Source organism: Morone saxatilis, unplaced genomic scaffold (assembly GCF_004916995.1).
Source record: "Morone saxatilis isolate NCDOM2014 unplaced genomic scaffold, NCSU_SB_2.0 Contig7, whole genome shotgun sequence".
Classification (NCBI taxonomy): Eukaryota; Metazoa; Chordata; class Actinopteri; family Moronidae; genus Morone; species Morone saxatilis.
In genome coordinates, this window is record NW_023340246.1 from 16,052,312 (window position 1) to 16,071,851 (window position 19,540).

Sequence of the window (19,540 nt, forward strand, 5' to 3'; positions counted from 1 at the left end):
GATGGACAGATATATTAATATCCTGCAGAAAGGAAATAGTATTACGCTTTACTGACCTCCACTGAGCATGGGGCAAGTTCCACTTGGGCACAGAATTCTTAATGCCTGGTTCTCCTACAGACTACATTACATAGTAAGATTAGACAAAATGCTGGAGCAGTGTTAACAAATGTTTAGTGGAACTAAATTTGTTTAAAAAAAAATCATGTTTTATCCTGTGTAAAGAATCCCCCACACAGAGGAGCTACTGAAACACTCCTTTGTTTATGTTCAGCAACATGGATAGCAAAAAGCAAAATCACCTGTAGAACTATAGCGCCCTCTTGTGTTGCAAATGATTCATCTTTGTTTCCAGCACCTTAACAGCATATTTTAACCGGCCTGAGCACACTGAAGACAAAGACGGAGAATTGAGAAATTGGAGCGGAATTTGAATTTGTCTTTGTAAACCAAGAATCTATGAATGATGTTTGTGTTTAAGAGCTGTAGAAGATAACAAGAATAAGCCTGTTAGTATCCCTGATATACAATAAAGTACATCCTCTAATATACAGTATATTCCTCTGTCTATCCATCATCTGCTGTTTTTTTGTTCATGAGGAGAAGTGGTGGAATGTATATACTATATTTACTCAAGTACTGAACCAGTGTGTAGGATATAGTGGCATCTAGCGATTGAGGTATTTGTACTTTCCCTTGGATTAGGTGAAAAATACATATTCACGACTTTCAGATATGGGGTTCTCACAGGACAGTGACACTGCAAACATATGATGATCTTAAAGAATATGATGTATTTCTGTAGATTAAACTACCCAACAGTATATACATTTATTGATATCAGTGCAACCATAAACATCTACAGCAAGAAAAGAAAATCTTCAAAAAAAACAACACATTTGGTCCCATGACTTTCTGAAAGGTGATGCCTCAATGTCAAAATGTGGGAAACGTTGATTGTGTTCCTTGCAGTGTTCATAAGGAATTAAGGTACTCCAATCATGAACATAGATCATTTGTGTTTTCAGTGTTTGTAAAACTGGGTGCTATATGCCATTATACTATACTACATGTTCAAAATACAGGATAATAAAGCAGAAATACTTTAAGCAGTGGTAACAGAACAATTAATTTAATGCAAGTACTGGAAATAACCAAAGGGGATGTTTTTTAATAGTGGGATTTGTCCTGTAACCACAGAACCAGGGTTCAAGTCTTTGCATCCTGGAGCCCTGCTGATTTGTCCTTCGACAAGTTGCTGAATCCTTTTATCTCCAGGGAGGCTGCTCGGTAATTAAATCCTGACCTCTGATCACCCTGGAGGATGCAAGCAAGGGGAGAACTTCCCTGCTGGGATCAATAAAGTACCTTAAGGTTAAAGAGAATAGCACTGTACAGTTTGCTAGTAACTATTTCCACCACTAGGTGTCAGCTCAGCTTTACTGTAAAACTGCAAAACTGCAGAGGGACAAGCACTGCAAGAGCACACAAAGAATAAATACACTGCTCTACATCTAGTGCAATGGGACACTGTCATGAGTTGTTTGGTAATGTGGAATTTCCCATGTTTCTTTGCTTCTCTTTGTCTGCAATAACAATGTCCAGTAGATGTAATATTCAAATAATTTACTTTATTAAACGTACTAATTCCACACTCCAACAATATAACTATTTCTGCATTGAAAATGTTAAGTGAATGTATGTAAGTATAATCAGGAAATGTACTCGAGGTTATTAAAAATAAAAAGTACACAATGCAGAAAATGACTGTTATACTACTAAATATCATATCATTAGGTTATCATTATCATGCATCAAGCAGTATTTCACTGTTGTAATTTTTGAGGTGAAGCTATTTTCTCCATTAATTGATTGATTGTTTGGTTTTTAAAACTTCTGAAAATAGTAAAAAGGCTGTCTCAATTAGAGTGCAAAGGGACACCTTCACAATTGTTGTTGAAAAAATGATTAAATAAATTACAAGGGAAAAACAACAAATCCTCACATTTGAGAAGCTTGAATCATGATGTTCATGGGTTCATGATTTTTGCTTGAAAAATAATTGAAATGATTGGCCAATTAGTTTTCTGTCCATTGACTCGTTTGATTAATCAACTAATTGTATATGCTGTTGGTTAGTTCAATTAATCACAAAGAATCATCTTTTATAAACTCTTTGTATGTTTTGTAAGCAAAATATTTCCTTCTGAATTGTAAGAGAGTAGAAATATTGCTCTGAAAAGACTCAAGTAAAATACAAGTACCTCAAATTTGTAAGTACAAAATGCGTTTCAATCACTGTCATACATATTGGCTTCATGTATTGTTTTTCCTTGAATCTTTGTAGAGAGATTCTAAATGTCAGAGTCCTTACACTGATGTAAGGGTGGACTTAATTATTCAAAAAATCAACATGTTTGTATTTATATAAATTTATTTATGAGATGCTGTAGTCTATACTCCAGGTAGAAATCAGAAGCTGAACAATTCCTGTTTCTCCTAATCAGTAAATCTAATAGACAGGTAATCAGTAAGACAACACTTAACTTAACAAGTGCTTAACAACATTGTCAGTCAACCAGCATTTTCACAATCTCCCCTCAGCATAATTAACATGAATTATAGAGCAAATGCTCTAGTGAAAATATTACAGAATCAATATTATGGGGTATTATATAAGACAGGATAAACATGACAATACTTATCTGTGTAATAAATGACCAGGTGCTCAGAGCTCTATCTTATCCTATCATCATAGAAACTTAATGCATGGCCACAACTTAATGAAGAATGATATGTGATATAGGTCTGCATATTTTTCTTTTGAATACAACACGGCATGTGTTACAGTGCTAATATTACATTCTCACTCATAATTAAAGAGAAACATGCCCCCGTTTACTTCATGTTTCCTGTTGTTGGGTACAAGACATCTGGGTGTTCTGTCATAGACTTCCCCCATCTTCCTGGGACTTAGTGCCCGTCAGAGTGTTTTTAGGCAAAGAGGCCGCTAAGGAAGGGCTGTCAGCGGATATGGATGTTTCCAGAGCTCATTAAAGGGCTGTCTGTGGCATGCCAGGCTCTGGGAGACAGAGCCGGAGATAGAAAGCAACATCATAAAGGAATTCCATCCATCATGTTCCTCCATGACATTAATATCTGTCGCACACCTCCGACAGTGCAATACTGCACCCCTGGAGTGAGACATCTTTCTATCATAGAGGGAGTAAGTGTGTGTATGTGTGTGTGTGTGTGCTCATGTTAATGTGAATATGTCCCTGTGTACTTACATTTGTTTGAAGGAAAGAGGGAGGGTTTATGGATGTAGTACTTCTTCTGCCTCGTTGCTGTTATACAACATTGACAGTAATATTGCTGCAAGTGTATGTGGTTTTTCCCACCAGAATAGCTTCAGTAGTATTCTGCACAAAGGCAGCGTTTTTTCACACACAAACCACTTCAGGCTGTTGAACCGCATGTGGAATTTGGAGCACTACTGCGGGATGTTTACAATGAAATGATTCATAATGCGCAATATCGGGGTGGAGCAGCAGTATTAAGGTGAAAAGCACTGCACTCAGCACATCATGGATTTTTAAATGTAAGTCCTTGCTGTAGGACATGCCCACCGCTCGTCCTGTATCTTCACTGAGCTTTATGCGAAGCAGAAATGTCCCCAAAATTATCTTGTTAGTTCTTTTTCACTGAGACATGCTTGATTCCCAGAGGAGAGATTCAGTTCTGCGTGACTTTCCAACTCTGCCTTTGCCTAGCAGAGATTCTGTGTCTTGCTCAAGGACACATCAGCAGCAGAAACTTCAACTGGATGAAGGACTGTTGTTTTCTGTTTACTTTGCCGTCCTGCTACTCAGTGAAATAGGAGCTTAAGAACAAAGTTAAGTAGTGAAGCAATTTAAGTGCGTAGCAAGTACAGACTCGGTTCAGTTTAGCACAGTTCAAGTTGTGTTTTTGTTTCTCTCTACCGCCGCATTCCAGTATGAAATTAATTTCAATCTTCAAGGTTTATCATAAGACACAAATTTCATATGCTGTGTGTACTTTAATTATTATTAACTGTTACTTAAATTGTCTGCTCTTTCATATTTTATTTGAAAAGCACTTTGGGCTGCATTTTATACATGAAATCTGCTATCATTTGACATTTTAATCTAACAACAGGTCAGTAAATGAAACATTGATGATAGGTTAACAAATCGCCTGTGAAAGCTGTGCTTCTTCTTGGCAGTAGTATCTACTGTATCTGAGCCCAGTCTATTACTCTTTTACTCTTCTGGTAATACTCCCCTGATTGAAATCAAGCATTTAAGAATACAGTTCACATTCACATTATGGGATTATTAGAGACTTTATTCCTCTTGTGCCAAACATAAAGTCTCCATTTGAACTATTGCTCTCTGTCTCTCACTCTCCCTGGATCATAACCAGACTCAGCAGTTTTGACCGGAATAATCAGCCAATAAAACTGTAAATCAAGCTGCTGTGGATGGCTTTTCGATTGCTCACTGGTTAACCCCCAAGAAGATCCATTTTACTATAGAGATAGCTTACACAGAGAGCAGAGTGTAAAATAAGCATTCTGTATCTTTTGCAAATCATTTAAAGACACATCTGGAGCTGCAGCATGTTGTTAAATAAACTGACTGAATGTTGGTTGTAGGGACTGACTAAACCTATGCATGCTTGAGCTTTTAAAAGAACAATTTAAGGATGCACTTTCTCTCTCTCTCTGTAACTCTTGGTCTCTTACTCTCCCCCCTCCCCATATCTCCTCAGATTGCTGCAGCAGCACAGCGCTGACTGCCTCTGACAGGACTCTCCTTGGACTTCTCCTGCAGGCCATTTGTCAGCAGGCAAGCCCTGCGCAACCGAGTACAGATTGGCAGTTGACTGTAACGGCGTTCAATGTGAATGAGCATATAGGCACTGTAGGGCTGTGAATGAGAAATAATACAGAGCCGAGCTGAGTAAACATGATCCTCCAGCGTAATGAATCTGTTCATAGCACTTCCTTGACAACAGAAGCCTGTCGGGTATAAATGAAAACACATGCATAAATATTCTCCCTGGTTAATATTTTATCAGTTACACCCGCCCTGCATCCACATGAAACACCACAAAGTGATGAACCAGCATCCGTCTGAACGGTGACCATATGCTGTTCCACATTTCTTGTTCACTGTGAGTTCAGTGAGAGGCACAGCTTGTTTTCTACAAGTCTCTTCTTCCAAGGTGATTAATCATAATTTCAGACATAACACAAGTGGAACAAAAAACACCTTAATTCTCCTGAGTGTTGTTTTGTTTGTTGTTCGGCACCCTTGAAACTCCTGCAGCAAAAGGGTTTCATTAAACACTCATTCTGCAGCAGGATACTTAAATCACAGCTTGTGTAAAAGCATAGGTGACTAGTGTTTTTATAGATGAGAAAAGAGATATGTGGTTCTAATTAGACCACTGGCTATCTCAGTGGACCTCCTGTCACTGCGTGTGCCCAAACCCTCTCTTTAATGACTCACAGAGAAAAGAGGATGTCAAGTGAAAATAGCAAGTAGGCTCCATGTAAGACATGCTGGATAATTTCTGCTGTGGGGCAGCAGAGATTCAGACTACAGCACTGGGAAGGATTCTTTAGACATGCAATCCATCACAGAGAACTGAGTGCAAGAATAATTATGGTAGTAGCATAAAAAGGTTTTTAAAAATCAGGAAATGTATTCTAAATTGGATCTAATAAACAATAAAACAGATTGTCACAAATGAATCTTGTACAAACATGGCTCTCTTATGATAAATCCTAAGGATTTGGGTGCCCATGAAGTTGATATTTGTGGTTTTGAGTCAAATTTTCCTAATGCCTAAAAAAAAATAAAAAAATTCAAATTTAACAGTTTCATGCTTTCAACTTGTATCTACTCATTCATACTTTCAGCTACAAACTTGATTTCATGATGTTCAACTTGATTTGAACATTCAAATCTTCCATATCTTCTATACATTTGGAGCATTATTTAACTTTAAAATCCCATTACAACTTTTCATGATATTCAACTTTCCTTAAAGTTTAGTGACATTGTAAATCAATTAGAAAATCTTGAATCCACTTTTCTTCAACCTCTTCCTACACATCCGTACATTCACATAGAAAGTCCATTCAAACTTTTAAACGTTGGGACACTTAAGACTTTCTCATATTAATTACATTTCTTCATATCTTTCATACTTTTAACACAATTTCCGTTTTACTTTCAAGCTATTTCAGCCCTTCTCAGATATTGTTCACATTAATGTGTATAGGGAGTCAGCATCAGAGTAAGGAATATAAAAGTTTTAGTGGAGAGGAGATTTAAAATCCTCAAAAAAAAAAAAAAAATCTTATTCCCACATTTTTTTTACTCCATATACATAATTTATTTATCAAAATGTAGGAAAATATGTGACTGTTGCAGACATGTAACCCCAGAAGCAAACAGACCTAGACTTTTGGCTCCAAGCGACAGGAGCGCCAATCAAATGTTGTGCTGAGAGAAAGAACTGCCTTTGGCATTCTGAATGGCTAATATACAGTATTACATTAAGCAATAGATTCAGTATTATGGCCTATATTGGCAGGCAATAACAATCAGGAACACAAGAGATAAACACACCTACTATATTAATATACTTATTAATATCATGAATTGTATAAGGCAAGACATATTTATCTCTCTCTCCCTCTCTCTCTCTCTCTCTCTCTCTCTCTCTCTCTCTCTCAACATTAAAACAATGTTTGCTGGTTATGACTCATATGTTTGGCGGACAGTGCTGTTGAGAGCTAGCAATCAGCAATCATTTTCACTCAGCTGGTCTGTTGGGGGCTGCATGTGGGCTCACGATAGCTAACTAACTCTTTGTAGTTTTAGTTGACCAATAGGCTACGTAATCTAGAATTACTGCCTCACAGTTGTAAGCCTTTGCCAACATGTCATGTTGCAGTTTACATCCAGACTTGTATGACATACTGTATGCAGCAAAGACTTTGAAAGACTTTGAAAGGTATTACGTGTGTGGTGAAATTGAATATTGACATGTATGATTCCAGTGAATAATTTCCAGTGTGAAACGTGCTGTCTTCACTTAGACACTATTTTTACAGAAGAGTACAGAGGACTAATAGAGAGCTTTGTCACATGGTACAACAACAATCACCTGAAGCTCAATACAAGCAAAACAAATGAGTTTGTGGTGGACTACAAAGCTTCATTGGATATTCCTGCAAAGACACTACACATTCTAAAACGTGGATGCTTCACACATAAGATATAAGAAAATTCCCTTTAGGTCTGTGCCCGTTGATGATGCCTTGGAAACCATTAATGAACTGAGAGACTGGGGATGACAGGCTAGGGGGGGTGCAAGGGTGACACCCAGAATCTGCAACAACATTCAACAGTTTTTCTTTCTTCCATTCTTTATACAAGACAAACATTTATCAAAGGTGAGTGTGCTTGAAAGAACACAGAAAAAGTGCCATCTTGGATACCCTTATGGTAGATAAAACATCTTAAATTTTTTATACTTTATCCTGTGAACTTGCACATTCCCTGCACTCCCCATGTTTTCTTTGCATTTTTCTGCACAACTATACAGCTTTAAATTAAAAAAATAACATTGTACATACTGTCTTTTTATATTGTCTTTATTTTATCTTTATTCATATTTTCCACCCACTTTATTGTTATGCACCAATATAACAAGGCAAATTTATTAGATGCAAAAACCTACTTGGCAATAAACCTGATTCTGATAAAAAGCAATTTAGGGTGCCCTTCCAGAGGAGAAAATGTGATGAAGTGTCCTCTTGGGTGCCCTTCCAGTGGACATAACATGCTGAAGTTTCCCCTGGGGTGCCTTTTCAAAGGAGAAAACGTGATGAAGTGACCTCTGTGGTGCTAATCCTAATCCTGACTAAACTGTTTCACAACAACTTTCTACGCACTGGTGCCCTTTTTTATTTTTAGCACCCCTGCCCCCCAACAGCCTGAATCCACCACTGCTGCTGCACCAGCGTTTGCAATCTGTTTTGGAAAACCAGTGTGGAGATTTTCCAGGCTGACAACTTATGGGGGAAATCTTATACTCTGACTCACCTGTGGCACATCACAATTACCCACAAGCCCCAGAATTGTAAGTGTGAGTGAGAGGTACATACACTCCTCCACATGGGATGAAACCAGCGAGAAAGAAACCGGGACTGACAGATAAACTAACACAAAGTTGATGTTTTCTCAGGGAGAAAAACAAGACTGCACTGCATTCTTTGGCTTGTTGGTGGGTCGCACACCTCCTCAGTTACCATGGTAACAGCCGTCCCCGTGGAGCAGGTTTCCGTCTCAATCCCGAAGGCCACTGTTTGATTGAATGGTTGTCAAGATGCAGGACGAATGATGACGTGTAAGAGCCGTAATGACAGACACACTTCACACAGAGGCACAATAAAAGGTTTGTGTGAGTGTGTGTGTGTATAAGTTCGGGCGCGTGTGTATACAACATGAATTAAAGAGGGGGTCACTGGTTGGTCTAGAAGGATTTTTGCTGGCCTGAGAAAAATATCAATGAGTACTCACACTCTAGCTCACTTCCCATCCTGGAAATACGTATATGTATATTTTATGGCATGAATTCTCTGGGAATTAATGCATGCATCAGTAAAATAGCCTATTGCTGTATGTAGGCTACATGTAGCCTATTAGATATTTACTGCAGTCCCTATTTATATGTGCTGCAGACACAATAATACCTTTTAACAATGATGTGCAACGGTTCACAAAATACGAATCTCCAAATTGAAAAAGGATTGCTGTCATTTCTGGTAACAGCCTGAATCATTCTCCAGTTTCTTGCCAGCTTCTTACTTGCACACACTAATAAGCAATACCAATAAATGAGCAACAAGATATCAGCAGATGAACATTTTGTGTAAGCTTAAGAGAGAGAGAGAGATGCATTTAAAAGGAACATTATCAAAGTCTGTGCTATGACTTTTTTGCCCTAATGCAATGTGAAGTTCATTCCCAGTGATAATTAAACCCTTACCACATTTTCATCTTCTTACCTCTACTTTACATAATTATCCTCGGGCCACTTTCTACTGCATGGAATTTGAACAGCAGGATATTAAGACAAAGCTACTTTCAAAGGCTATAATGTATACATAGAAAACAGTTTATGGCTATTCTCACTGGCACTTATGACCAAACACTAATAATNNACCAAACACTAATAATAATAGTAATAATAATTGCCTACGTTTTATTTATAGAGCACTTTTCAGGATACTCAAAGACACTTTACATAAGTGTAATGTGAATACAAGCAGTATAAAAAAAAAAAAAGCAATCTGCTGTTATTAATTCATGATGACTCTGGAAAACACCCAGAAACACCGACACCAACAGTTACAAGTAAAACTGCTTATGGGAAAACAAAACAGTTCAAATTAACAGATATCACCGCCTCTGTCTCAGATATACTATTTGTACTATCCATAAGTGACTGGGAGAAGCAATAGCGCCAGCCAATTGCATAAGTGGTTCGCAAATGCAGTGGTTAAGTTTATGATCCCCTAAACAGCCTGTTTCATTAGAGGTGAGTGTGGAGCACTGGAAGGTCACAGACGTGTTTCATAGACACACAGCAGTCATATACCACAGTAGTGAGTCTGCTGTCTGCTGCCTTTAGTACTAAAGACCAGAGATATTCAGTAATATATATACAGTATATAAATACAAAGATGTGATGTGTGTGTGCTTTTGGTTTTATTCGAATTGGAACCTGCTTGAGTTTTACTCCTCAAGATTTAGATGAGAATTTAATTAGCTACTCTACATTTTATGTTGCAGGTTGTAATGATAATGCTTATATATATATATATATACACACACATACAGTGTACATCTGTGTTGCTCGTTTTTCTTTACGCCACATGTAAATTCAACTTCTTCCTGACAATCCTGTCTAACTGTTGCTGTGACAAGTTTTTCAGGTGAGATGAGTTCATTTCCCGGCAGCCTTGTTTTTTGGGTGTCAGGTGAAAAAACAGTAAGCAGAGTGTAACACAACACATTCCCTTTTACAGAGACTTATTTAGCGCACATACTGTACATAACAAAAAATTCCCCTGAGGTGAGGATTGTGCACTTATACAAATCAGTGTTGACTGCTACGGTATACACCCATCATTCACTTGATCTCCACATCCTTTTACTCTACTTACCGATTACTGATTACTCCTCTTTATGACCATAGACACTACTCCCTGCATTGATTGGTGTTACCAATTAACATTAACTGCTAATGGAGATTAGCTGAATGTGAACATAGTTTGAAGAGTTGCATGATGAATGTGGCTAGAATTAGGTATGCCTCTTTGATGTTATGAGATGAATTGTAGTCAGTGGGTCAGTGGAAGACTCTCACAAAGATAAATGAACAAGAAAGTGTGCATGTGTGTGGATTTGAGATGCCACCTATGAAACTGTGTGTAAATGGGGTTGATGGTCAACAGAAAGTCTGCAGTTAGCTCCTTCACCACAGGGGGATGGATGATTTCCATGGAGACGGGGAAAGAGAGAGAGAGACTGGGGGCCTGTGGGGACAGAGAGATAGAGGGAGGTGTGTGTATGTTGGAGGGATGATAAATGAGTATACACCATGCTGTCATTTGTACTTTGGCATCCAGTCCAAAGCACAATTTAGTGTAAAATATTACGCTGGCCCCTTCAGATGACAAAGTTTAATGCTGATGTATGAACAGACAGAGACTATCCCCAGCTGCTATTGAACAGAGGGAGGTAGCTATTCTTCTCAAAGGGCAATTAATTAGCGCGCACACAACTACTGCAGAGGATGGACAGTGAAAAAGGGCAGTCATACTCTGGTCTGTATGTGTAACAACAAAATGCACACAAGCTGTTGTGAGTTTTTGGGCTCGGAAAACACAATTGGACAGAATAGACAAGGCATCATATGTTTCATAATAAGATTGTTGATTTAAATGGTCTTTTTCCCAGAAATACATGAAGGTTGTGTTGAAATCTTGTATTTATTGAATTATCTAAAACATGTTATTATTTATTATCTATTTATGGGTTGTATTGTTTAAACAGTATGTCTCATAATACCCTAAAACGACTAGATGTTTTTTTCTAAAATTGTCACACCATGGATGCCTTGTTTGCTCTCTTTCGTTCAAAGAGCTTGATGGACCAGTTTATCTAGATATTATCTGGGACAGTGCTTTGAGGGATCATTGTCAGAGTTTTAGAGGGAGATCTTGACAAAACCAGTTTAGTTTAACCTCTAAAACAGAATGTGTCATGTTGAACCCAGTCGTCAAAATGTTTTATGTGGCAAATTATTCAACTTATATAACCACAACACCTAAACAGCTTCTAAAATAACCGTAATGCTGGCACAAAGTCAGAGTACAGGTGCAATGCACTAATTCCTATCAACCACTTGCACCTGAGTCATCCTTTTATAATTGCAGAGATAGCATGACAGCTGCCTTTAACTGCAAGAGGCAGCCAAATTTCTGTCTGGATTATAGCATCCTCTGCAGCTGTGCAGTTTCAGCTCTCACCCACTGGTCTGTAAAGGACACAAAGGCAACTTCTGTAAATGTTCATTATAATCATAGTTTTAATTAAGTAGTCCAAAGATCTATCGCTCTATCTCTGTTGCAGTTTTTTTTGGAAGCTATATGTTGTGGTTATATAAGATGAATAATTTAATAATAAAACATTCATCAAGACACATTCTGTTTTAGACATTAAACTACGCTGGTTTTGCAAAGATTTTCCGTTCAAATACTGTCAATGACCTCTCCATGCATTGTCCCAGATCATTTCTAGATAGACTTGTCCGTCTAGCTCTTTGTATATAGGTATTTGGTCATAAACAATATACGCACAGATACTTTACAGTAGCCTTTGTGAAAATGTGAGCCACCACAACCTGTTTTTGGCAGTTTGGGTATATGATCTGGTCCACCACCCATCACATTCACTCCGTCCTATTGAGCTTTTCAGCTCTTTTTACACTAAAGGACATGAAATGCTGCAATCAGAGAATTTTGCTACAAGATATGTCCTTGGACCTATTGTGCACCTATAGGCCCTGTACATCCTTTTGAATCTGCATTTCTTTGTGTGAAACAGGTATGCAAGGAAATGAGGTTGACTATGATTTAGAAGAATGGTGGCGCTACACATCCTGTCTCTTGTATGTGAGTGTTATTCTTGTTTGTTAACATTGTTATATAATTGCAGTTTTTGAATGAGGAAGTTTTTTTGGAGCCTGACTGTGATTGATTGATTCAGGTTGTTCCAGCACTATATTTAAAGAGAGGGAAACGTGAGAAAGTTGCAGTAAGCCACACAGAGGTTCACGTAACCATACCGTTCTGCTGAGAGTTCCGTGGGTGAGTCTCTTTTGTTTTTGCAGAAAAAGGTAACAATAATGTGTCTGACTTATTATTCAAGAATTTCACATTGTCTCTGATTCGCTTTTATAAATGAGGTGAAAAGCTAATGTAAATGAGATATTCTACATGCACAGCTTAATGAGTGTTCATTATACAGACAATTATATGAATTCATAAATACAAATAACTTCCCTACAGTTTTAAAGGTCCCTCATCATCTGCAGTCATGATCAAATTGGTAATGTATTTTCCAGCTTATTATTTAACATATTTTTTTTTTTTATGGAAGTTCTGTGAATTCTGTATGTCATACTCTGCCATTTTAACCTTTTTAATTTTCTCTAATAGTTAAGTATTGCCATTGTTGCAGGATTGTTTTTTGGTAGGTTCATCTCAATAACTACAATGGTACATAAATCCAATTGTGATTCTATGATCAGAAATAGACAAAGTTACAGTATACAACTTTTTTCTGATTACTTTTATTAGAAAGCGACCAGATAGGCATCCTACCCCAGTTACCCATTGGAAAAGGTAAGACAGTTCACTGTAGTCTGTTAAAATTCCCACCCAATGCACTCTCCATGAGTACAAAGGGGGAAAAACTGCTCCAGAGCAAAACTTATTCCTTGCAATCTTGTAACATACGGTTTCTTGAATAGAAAAGTCTGACACCCATCTTTTTTTTTTTTTATCCCACCCACATTCGTAAGCACATCAAACCTTTTCTTTTTACATTTACATCACATCTGTCTTTGTATTCTTTTTGCTAACTTAATTCAATAATACCTTGGTCCAGAATGCTGGACAGACTGGTTTGACAGAGATAATCCCTCTGGAACTGGAGACTGGGAAGTCCTCTACAATCTTCGTTTAGAGAACCCAGGAAAGATCTGCCCTAAACCAGTGGACATTGAAGCCCAGACTCTAACGGGGCTCACTGTGGCTGCAGCAGGGGATGTGATTTACAAGTAGGAACTGAATTAGTCATTTTAATAGGTTTTATGAATGAATTCATACTGTATTCTACTGAATGTGTTGCAATAATGTTGTTACTGTGTGCGTTTGTGTACATGATGACCAAAACTATTTCCACTGTTTCTACTTTTCACATTCTATTCTATTACACAGCATAGTCAGCAAAACAGTGTTGTTTTATTAAAATGTTAGCTGGTGGTAGAATACACACATCTATGAAAACATGTTAATTGGATGCAATTATCTTCTCTTTTGAGAGTTCCAGTCACAATATTATATGTATAATATTAAATATGTTTATATGATTCAAATTTGTATTACTGTGTTTTATACAAACACATAATAAAGCAAAACATTCAAATGCTAGTCTCTGTGACGCTGCACATTGGTGGTTTGAGCTAAATAATATTGTTAGCATGCGAACATGCTCACAATGACAATAGTAACATGCTGATATTAAGCAGATATAATGTTTATAACATTTGCTTATTAGCACTAAAGACAAAGTACAGCTGAGGCTGATGGGAAGGTAAGGTTTTGGAGGTATGGCAACACATCCAGTTTTGGAGATATTTCAGTGGTGGACCGAGCATCCAACTGAAATATCGACAGGCTGACATTGCCATCCCTAGAGGCATGGCACTAAAAATGGCTAAAAATATGCTTAAGTGGATGTATCCACAAGAATATTTTCAGTAAGTGTCATTCTGTGTTTTTTTTCTTTTTAGAAGTGACACAACTGTGGGATTCATCTGCAGAAACGACGACCAACCCAACAAGAAGAGCTGTAATGATTATCGTGTTCGTTTCAGCTGCCATCCCCCTTTCTGTGGTGGAGGAGGTACTGTATGAGCACATTGTACATGTGCAGTGTTAAGCTGCTGCAAAGTGGATTTCCCCTCCTCTTTCATTGTTCCTCTGCATAAGCATTCATTTAGAATGGCGCTTTGGTGCCACAGTTTCCCACCAGTCATCCCGTCTCTCTTTCATTGCTCATTGCAGTCTGCTGGACTAAATGGTATGACAGGGACGATCCCAGTGGAACAGGGGACTGGGAGCTTTTGGACAACCTGAGGACAGAAAACCCAGGAGAAATCTGTGACCATCCTCTCTACATTGAGGCTGCTACCACTGGCTCAACCCCAGCCATCAGCACAGGGGAGACCTTCTCTATGTAAGTTGCCACATAGGGAAAGAATGTAAAAGTTACATCTAGTAATATTAGCCCACCAATCAATCAATAATTTCAGTACTTTACTTTCATCATTAACACCCCTTTCACAAAGTTTCCAAATCATCAAGATGTACTGCCTGGAGCTACTGCTTAAACAGTGAACACAAACTTTGCAGATGCACATTTACATTAGATAAAATGAAATTTTAATGAGCCCCATGAGGAAACTGGGTAATAGACACATAATGTCTGAAGGTTTTAAAAGTTTTAAACCTAGCTGAGCCTAATTGTATTCTTGTGCTAACAGCTTTGACCGAGAAAACATAGTCTTTGTGTTCTGAAGTAAGAAGCAAGAAAAACCCAGTTAATAGGTTTTTCTTATTTATGATTATTTTCATTTATTTTGATTGGATATCTGAGACATTATGAAATGACATCAATAACAAAACCTTATCAAGTTTTGATCAGTTAACAAGGATTTTTTGGTTTTAGCATTTTAAAAAATGTCTTGTTTGCTTTCAATGTGGTCTTCTTGCTTTAAATACTATACTGATTCAATTGCTTCTGATTCATTTTTCAGCTACAATCCGACTCAGGGATTTGTTTGCCGCAAAGTGGACCAGATATCTGGCACGTGCCTTGACTACAAAGTTCGCTTTGGATGCCCATGCAGTAATAAAGCCCTGACTCCACAACCAACACTGGGGAAAGAAGACGTTGAAATTCTGGCTTAAAAATTTCGTTGTTTTCTTTCTATTTCTTTCTATTTTGTAGTTTTTGGTAAAAGGCCTTTTTTACAGGAAAAAAAATGACTTGTAGGAAAAGCAAATGTGTAAAAAAGTAACATGATCAAATGGCTCTGTTGTATTCAAGTGTCATAGTATGTGTGATACAGGACCCTGAATTCAAGAATGCCTATGCTTTTCCTACAGTGCCAAAATGTCTTCTGTGGGAAAAGGCCTACTAAGTGCTTTATCCGTATGTCTTTTCTTTTAAGTGATTATGAAATCATTATCTTGTATGACTATTGTAAATCAACAGCAATAAAGAATACCATTAGACAGCAAATCCCTTTTGTCATTAACTTCCACTCATAACCATGGTTTAATAGGATTGTACTAATGAGCTCACAGACTTGTATGAAGTTATGATTTGGCATCAGTAATGCAGACTTATGTGTTTTCAACAGATGGTGGGAACTGATATGATATACAGACAGTAGGCGGTGCTGGATAGTTGTGCTGGTCAACAGCAGTGTGGGAATGTGGAAAAGCACAAGCCAGTGAATTTGAATTTCATATCAAAATACATGCATGCAAAAACGTGCAGTTGGTCTTGGTTTGTCTCTGTCTTTCACAAGCTATAACTTCCTCTCTATTTATAGAAGTAATAGTTGGTGTTTTCAGTACAGCTTTAGTGTCTTTACAACCTTACTCTCTTCTCTCTGACCTAAATCAGACTTGCCAACCTTAACCTGCCAGGTTTCCCTCAAAGTCAACCCACACCCACTCCTGCAAACCCTTGAATGTGCACACATACGCACAAAGGCACATACATAAACGCACACACAGTGAGGGGAACAGGGAGGTACAAGGTGATTTCCTCTACACCAACACAGTCAACATTTCCTCAGGAGATAAATACTTGTGATAGGGGCTAAAAAGAAAAACTGCAGTGCATCGCACAGAATGTAAAATGAAGGGAGAAAACTTTCCCACTGTTTTCTGTGGGAAATCTGTGTGTTTTTTTGGGTGTGTTCTAATGCTTGCATGCTTGCACTGCATCAATATTTCTGCCCGTATATATGTTTTTGTGTCATTTAGCTTTGAGTGTGCAGGTCTGTCCTCCAGTAAGACTGTGCTGAAGTAGGCAAACATATGAGAAGAGGAAGAGGGAGGGAGTCAACCGGATGCAATCTAGTAAACTTCCCCCTCTTCACTTTTTTATGATAAAACTGAAGAGGAGAAATTCTGCCGTCTGTGGTGAAGTAAAATGAAATCTGCACCACTGAAGTGCAACAGAAGTGTTGAAGCTTCGGAGCATTATGGTCTCCCATTCTCTTCCATTAATCTCCCAATATTCCATAGCTGTGGAGGCCTATTTATAGACCAGGGGATGATTAAGTGGTGAAGCGCTGTGCCACAGAGGGAACCAAGCTCATTTTCTTTTTCCTGTCTTCTCTCTTCCTTACTCATTCTCTTCTCCTACTTTCTCTTTCTTTCCCTCCCTTGGTGTCTTTATCTTCTCGCTCTTTCTTCCCTCCTCTTATTCATAAGCATATACAGTATATCACACACCAAGCTTCTTTCACACAGTTTTGTTGTCAGAGAAATTATGTTAGACTCGAAGGGGTAAGGATAAATCCTTCAATTCCTTTTTTTTATTAAGCATGTGACAAAAGGGTTTATGGAAGTGTTAATTGTTATGAGGCTACACGAGGAAGAGTGACAGCCTTAACAAGAGAGGATAAAGCCCCATCCAGCATGTTTTCATCGCTAAGTCAAGCTGGATCAAGACTGAAGGGTGTCCATTAGTTGGAAATGCAGGAGGGAAATATGCGCAGATCCTACTTATACCTGCTATTGCAAGGTGTCCTTGAGTGGAAGTAGAGCACTGCACAGGAAAAATGCTTAAGCTCATTTTCATGTGTATAGACGTGATTAATGGGGGAGAGGAAAGGAGGAGAGGAGAGGAGTGACCTCGTCGAGCTCAAGACCGGCCTCATTTCATCACCTCCAGAACAGCGAGGGCATAAATGAGATCAAACCCTTCTTTATGTTTCCACACTGACGCTCTATCTGCTGGTCCACATCCAGATTTTTCCCTGGGTTTTACGGGGGCTTAGGTGGCAACATTTTCCTGCAGGGTGGATTTTGTACAGGGCTTACTGTAGATGCTGAGGACCTTTGTAACAAGTATTTGTCTATTAAAACCACTCCAAGGATTTGTGCAAGGAAGAGAAACCACTGAAAGTAATTTAGAAGACTTGAGGCTTGAATACATTAAAATGACCATTTTATCAGTCAGAAAAAGCAGAAAGGTGTCTGCATATAATTATGAGTGGGATGTTTAGAATTTCATACCGAGAGTTTATGTAACCATTTATCTCTTATGCAATGAATTTGATTGTTTGCATGAGCAAAAGAAATGCCTGTCTTTATGTCCCAAAGTGGAAGCGTTTGAGATTGAAAGTTGCTAAACATATTGCGACTGAACACATCACATATGTCCTTAAATCTCTCACAGTTCTTTGTAGCCACAGAACAACCGTTGCTTGACAAATTCGTCACACTATTTAGTATTTCTGTTTATCTGTCCAATATATTTTTGCACTACTGAAGTCTTGGCAACCCATGAAAACACTTGAGCTGTTGAAGGCACAGTCCATGTACCTTGAGTTATATTTAATAAATCCCTAACCAGGCAATTTCATAATTCCCAAATCCATGCGTCAAATGCTATTTATTCTAAAGACACAAATTTATCACATTTATGATGGTATAAATTTGATTCATGCTGAATTATGTGTAAATGAATAGCTCAGCCTCCATCACTACACTCTCTCGATAGTGAAACAGCAACTTTAAATCCCTCTTACCAAAGCAATATGAGCCTGAAAAGCTATTAGAGCATGACTCCTGAGAGATGAACAAGACAAAAGCGTTATGCCTGTACCTTTCCGGAAGGTGAGAACAATACTAGGCTATTTTCACTCTGACAAGCCATATTAGTCGTGCCAGCTTTTGCCTGCCGGCAACTCCTACGTGATAGCTGTCTGGGACATTTTGTTTCCAGTCACAGTAGCTGATCCCTTGATTGAAAACATTGAATGCTGAGAGGGTGTTATCCCTGTTTGGAGTTTCTGATCCTGGATGTCTAAGTCGACTGCTGGGCCTTCTCATCCCCAGCTGCAACAGTTGATCCCTGGATCTTTGTGGAAACAGAGTGGATTGCATTACTGAAATGGAAGCCTAAAAAGGTCAGGGATGTGTGCCTGCTACAACCCCTTCCTGAGAAGAACACTTAAAATGTTCAGGTTACAGTACAACTGTACATAAATCAGATTTCTAATGAGATAATTGAGGCATTCTTACCAAACCTTTCCTATCTTTGGGACTGTGAAGTGACAGTCTTTGCAGTGGTCTGACATGCTTGAGAACTTGCCTTGTGATTCCCTGGATTACCTCCTATGTGTCGACACTAGTTTTATGTTTTTGATGTGTCATTGTGTTGGTGGCATAATTTTGTCAGTGGTCTGTAAAATGGTGAGAATTAGATCAAGCACTAATGATGTACTAATAGGCACCAAGAGAGCCCATTAACAAAGCCACAGATGTGCACAATTCAACTGTGTGTGTCCGTTCTTTATTTACACTTCCATGTCTGGCTTTGAAAAAGGCCCTCTTGTTACTCTTGCTCATGGACACCAAAGATGGAGATGTCTTTGCAGAAAGAAAGGTTTATTGGAGGCTTTCCTGTATCAGAATGTAAAGCCTTGTGAGTTCCTCTCTTATTCTCCAGTTTCTTTCTCTGCAGGCAAACTCTTGGCACCGACTAGTCCAATGGGGAAAGTCACTTTTTGCAAGCATTGCCAAGATTTCTATTTGATGGCCAAAATATGTAGGCAGACGGATGCATCTGTCCACGTTCTCTATTCCTCTTGTTCAAACTTTCTCTCTGGGTCTCTATCAGTCTCTCTCTTTCTCTCTCTCTCTCTCTCTCATACACACACATGCACACACACAGGGGGCTGTTTCCTCATCATTCACACTGAGAAATGCCCTGTAAGGACGTCCTTATCCTGCAAACCAGACTCTGCTGGATGCTCTGTAATAACAACTCCAGCCGTCCACCATCCAATCAGCCTGGCTCTCTGCTGTGTATGCATGTGTGTGTGTATGTGT

General features: G+C 38.5%; 1 pseudogene; it reads left to right on the forward strand.

Moving 5' to 3' along the window:
- Nucleotides 1-12,710: 12,710 nt before the first annotated feature.
- LOC118340990 lies at nt 12,711-15,370 on the forward strand (annotated as a pseudogene).
- Nucleotides 15,371-19,540: the final 4,170 nt, after the last annotated feature.